Source organism: Hibiscus syriacus, unplaced genomic scaffold (genome assembly GCF_006381635.1).
Source record: "Hibiscus syriacus cultivar Baekdansim isolate YM2019G1 unplaced genomic scaffold, ASM638163v2 tig00112508_pilon, whole genome shotgun sequence".
Lineage (NCBI taxonomy): Eukaryota > Viridiplantae > Streptophyta > Magnoliopsida > Malvales > Malvaceae > Hibiscus > Hibiscus syriacus.
Window position 1 is genome coordinate 998,787 of NW_024063352.1, and position 5,574 is coordinate 1,004,360.

At 37.1% G+C, this 5,574-nt stretch overlaps 1 pseudogene; it reads left to right on the plus strand.

Annotated features, from left to right (window-relative positions):
* The first annotated feature begins 1,495 nt into the window (after positions 1–1,495).
* On the plus strand, positions 1,496–5,160 carry LOC120181126 (annotated as a pseudogene).
* Positions 5,161–5,574: the final 414 nt, after the last annotated feature.

Below are 5,574 nucleotides of genomic sequence, written 5' to 3' on the forward strand. Positions count from 1 at the left end.
TTCTTTCTTCCCCTTCTTTTAATTAACTTCAAACTGCAATAAGTCCTTCATATGTGAAGGTTTTCAATGATGAAAACAGAGAATGAGAATTTGGTCATTCCTGATATTATATTTGATTGAAATTTTGCAGGAAGCAATCTCAGGGTTCCATGGATTCATATGGAATCTTTTCTACACGGAGTATGCGATCTTCCCTTTCGTTTAAAACCCTTATCTTTTCTCTTTCATAATTTTGTTTCTCAGATTTTCATTTTCACAGTGGGAGGGTAATTATGTAAATATCTATAAAGGAACGGACCGAAGGGGGCGGGTTAGGGCAGTCACCCCTTAGAATTTTAGTTCGTACCCTGAAATTTTAGTTCGCCCCCCTTAAATTTAAGTTCACCCCATAATATAAAATCTTACGTCCGTCCCTATATTTACATTATATTACTATGTGGATAGGCTCTTATAACTACATCATTTTGAATAGGCTCTTATGCAAATAATTTACTTATTTAAAAGTTTAATCTTAGTTATCATCCCTGCCTTGAGTGTTGTACATGTTGCATGCATGCTCATGATATAAAGTGTTCAAAATAAGTATGATCAGTTTATTAAGTTACTATTTAGCCAAAGATGAGTGTTCGGTAAACTTTTCGTATAATGTTTTGTTTATTAAGTTAAATAAATGAGTATAAACAAAATTTTCATGTTCATTTAATAAATGAACAAGCACGACTAGATGTTTGTTCGATTCATTTATATTTGCAAACGAGTTTGTGAGCTTATTGATAGACTCGTTCGTTTATATTCATGAAAAAGCCCGCTTATAGACTCATTTGTTATATTCATGAACAAATTTATTTATAAACTAATTTAGATTTTTTTACATTTTAAATATTGATGAATATATGGACTAAATTGCACGTGGTGAAATTTGAAGTTTAAACTATGAAGTTTAAGGATTTTAAACGCTACTGGTGTAATTTTACCATTTTTAGCTTACAAACGAACATGTTCGCGAACATATAAACGAACAAGTTCACGAACATATAAATGAATATGTTCGTGAATACTAAACGAATGAACATAAACATATTCAAAAATAAATAAATTAACACAAATATGATATTAAAAATTTAAAATAACGGAACATAAACATATTTAGTAATAGATAAACGAACACAAATAAAATATATTCATTTAAATTCAATTCAGTTACACCTGAATATGCTTGACACCCAAAAATTTTAGCAAGTCGTAAAGCTTGTCTAATTTCCCACAATTCCGCTCAACGACTACCAGATGAACATGATGGTGCCCTATAATCCCCTTCAAATTGGGCAATTAAACCCAGTGGCCCTAATTTCCTAGAAATTGCAAAGTAGGTCCAATAGATACAAAATTAAACATTCAATTCTATTCATCCTCTCTTTCTTCTTCTTCTACGTATAAAAGCCTCCAAGATCCAGGTAATCTTATTTTCTTTTGTTGAATGAACAGCTGTTTCAGCCGTTTACGGCGTTTCATTTTTTTTTCTGTCGATGCCGTTTGTGTTTCTTCGGCGTTTATAATTTTCTGACCGGTAAACCTTTTTTATTTCTACGTTAATAAATAAACTAAATGAAAAATAGAGAAAATTTTATATATTTTCTCATGTGAATATATGAAAAATTTTAAACTGAATTCTTGAATTGCTTTATTGAATTTATAGATTCATAATTTTTTTTGTTAAGCACGTATTTTGTTCATCCAGCTCTCCTATAAGTTTTATTTGTTTGATAAAGTCTGAATATCTTATTTTCTTTTGCCAGCTTTCAACTAATTCGATTTGAAGAGAGAAAATCCAATGGTATCCAAGTTATGGACTCAGGTTTATTTAATTTTATTGTTACACGAATTAATTTAAAATATATACCCTTCACATAGTATTCTAGGGGAGAGGGTGTTTGTGAATTTTTCTGAATTGTTCAACTTTACCAATTTACTACAGGGCGGTAGTGACACTGAGGAAGAGGAGAGTGATATTGAGGATGAAATTGAGAATGGGGGAGCCGGAGAAACCCCGGTCACTGCAGCTGGAAGCAGATATCTTCAAGCAAATGCTAGTGATAGCGATGATTCTGATGGGCAAAAGAGGGTGGTTAGATCTGCTAAAGACAAGCGCTTTGAGGAGGTGGCAAGTACAGTTGACCAGATGAAGAATGCAATGAAAATCAATGTCTAGGTTAGCTTACCAGAGAGTTTTGACAAGATTAATAAACATCTGGAGAAGGTTAGCGTGTACAGAGTCGGACAAAGTTCCAAGTCTTTATATCAAGTGTCTTGTGATGTTGGAGGATTTCTTAGCAGAGGCTTTGGCTAATAAGGAGGCGAAAAAGAAAATGAGCAGTGGTAATCACGAGGCTTTGTTTGCAATGAAACAGAAGCTCAAGAAGAAGAATAAGTAGTATGAGGAATTGATAATAAGTATAGGGAGAATCTGAGAGTGAAGATGAGAAGTTCGAAGAAGAGGAAGAAGAAGAGGATGAAGATGAATCTGGATCTGAGTTTGAGGACCCATCACAAATAGCTGAGTCTAGTGATGAGGGGGACAAAGTGGACGATGCTGCTGCTGATGGGGCTTGGGAAAAGAAACTGAGCAAGAAAGAAAAACTGATGGATAGGGAGTTTAAGAAGGATCCTAGTGAGATCACCTGGGATATTGTTAACAAGAAGTTTAAAGAGGTCGTGGCTGCTAGGGGAAGGAAGGGAACCGGAAATTTGAGCAGGTGGAGCAAATTACCTTCTTGACAAAGGTTGCCAAGATTGCTGAGAAGCTTGAGATCCTTTTCAGCGTATATCTGCGCAGTGGACACATTCCTATAAATGTATGGAAGAAGTGTGTACAAAATATGCCTGTTATATTGGACATTCTTGTTCAGTACCCTAACATTGTGGTCGATGATATTGTTGAACCTGATGAGAATGAAACCCAGAAGGGAGCAGATTATGATGGCACAGTTCGTATTTGGGGAAATTTGGTGCCTTCCTTGAGAGAATAGATAATGAGTACTTCAAGAGCTTGCAGTGCATTGATCCACACACTCGTATGTGGAGAGACTGAGAGATGAACCTATGTTTTGGTTCTTGCACAGAACGTTTTGGAATGTTTAGAGCGTATTGGTGATTTGAAGTCTGCTGCCAAGGTTGCTCTAAGGCGTGTTGAACATGTCTATTATAAGCCTCAAGAGGTTATGATGCTATGAGGAAACTTGGTGAGCTATCGGATGGAGGAGAAAAAGATGGCAATGAGACTAAAGTTGAGGAAACTTGGGGTCCATCCTCATTTGTTGTTACTCCAGAGCTTGTGTCTCGGAAGCCCACATTTCCTGATAATAGCAGAGCGCTGATGGATATCGTAGTGACTATCATATACAAAAGTGGAGATGAGAGGACCAAAGCCCATGCCATGCTTTGTGATATTTATAACCATGCCCCTCAGGATGAGTTTTCAATAGCTCGTGATTTGCTATTGATGAGTCATTTGCAGGATAATATTCAGCATATGGATGTTTCAACACAGATACTTTTTAACCGCGCAATGGCACAAGTTGGACTCTATGCCTTCCGCATTGGACTAATTGCTGAAGCACATGGCTGCCTTTCTGAACTATATTCAGGCAGCAGGGTCAAGGAATTGCTTGCACAAAGTCGATATCATGAGAAAACCCCAGAACAGTTATTGATCATTATATAATTCCTTGACAGATTGTAATCCTAAATAGATTTAATTGATAAGCCTTGAGTCTATGGTATTGTTGTTTTTTATTGTTTGCATATGATGTTTTTGCATGCCTAATGTTATGTAGGTGTGAAGTTTTAGTGAATAGTTTTAAATTGGTTGGTTAGATGACATTATTTCCCTTGGGGTTGAAAGGATCTCTCTTAAACAGTTTCTATTGGGCATTGGATGGTTTAAGTTATGGAAAGAAATGTAGTAGCGTAAACAAGGGTTACAACGAACTTGGATGAAAATCTGGTTGTATGTTTCTTGCTGACCTGTTCCTTTTTCGGGAAATAATTAGTATATATCTAACCATTAATGTTCATCCATGAACCTTTGTGTCAGCCCTTAAATGCATGCAAGTGACACCCATCATACAATTATTCAAGGACTTATCCATTTTGAACTTTGGATTGTATCAGGAAAGGTTGGAAAGGAGGTGTCAGATGCCATACCATATGCACATAAACCTTGAGCTTCTAGAGGCTGTGCATTTGATATGTGCCATGCTTCTTGAGGTTCCCAACATGGCTGCCAACTCCCTTGATGCCAAGCGCAAGGTGATAAGTAAGACGTCAGACATTTGCTTGAAGTGAATGAGAGGCAGACATTTACAGGTCCCCCAGAAAATGTTGGAGACCATGTAATGGCTGCCACCAGGGCTTTTTGCAAGGGAGATTTCCAGAAGGCCTTTGACGTCATTAATTCTCTTGATGTTTGGAAGCTCCTTAGAAATTCGGAGAGTGTGCTGGAAATGCTGAAAGCTAAGATCAAGGAAGAAGCTTTGATAACTTACCTTTTTACTTACTGTTCATCATAGGATACACTAAGCTTGGACCAGCTCACCAAAATGTTTGACCTCTCAGACTCCCAGATTCATAGCATAGTTAGCAAGATGATGGTTAATGAAGGACTCCATGCAAGCTGGTACCAGTGATGTTGAATACTCAAGGCTGCAGGCTTTTGGCATTCCAATTGACAGAAAAGCTTTCAATACTTGCCGAGAGCAATGAAAGGGCTGTAGAGGCAAGAATTGGTGGTGGAGGATTGGATCTTCCACTAAGGCGACGGGATAACCAGGACTATGCTTCCGGAACTGCTGGTGGTGGCGGCGGCGGCAGCAGCAGGTGGCCGGACTTGTCATTACAATCAGGGTAGACAAGGTGGTACTGGACGTTCAGCGCATAGTGGTGGTGGTAGACCTATGATGTTAGGACAGGCTTAAAGGGACCGGTCAGGTCAGTCACGAGGAACCGGTGGATATTCTGGGAGAACGGGTTCAGGAATGAGAGGTTCTCAGATGGATGCATCAGCTCTCATGGTCAATCTCAATCGGGGTGTTCGTGGTTAGTTCATAGCAATAATAACCTTGAACCTAATTTTTGTCCGAGTGGCAGAACTTTAAGAATGCGGCTGAACTTTGATTATTGGATTTTGTATTTATTGACGCGAGAAACCGTTGGACTAATCACGGCGTCTTTATAATTTATGTTTTAGTGTAACCGTGGGATCTCCACATTTAAAACAACAATTGAATAGGATTTGTGATGCATGCGTTACTCTTTATGGCATGTTTTATTTGTGACAATTAACTTATTTTGTCAACAATTCCATTGCCCAACTCGGGAGGTTGTTGGGTATTCAAACGGTCAGTTCGATCGGTTGATTAAAATATATTTATAGTTATTTAATTATTAATGAATGCTTTTTAAATCATTATTAAATTGAACAAAATTTAGTTGATAATTAAATTTACCAAAACTTTTATAATTTTTTAGTTATATTAATTTAAGTTTATATATGTGATTTTTTATTTAAGTTAAATT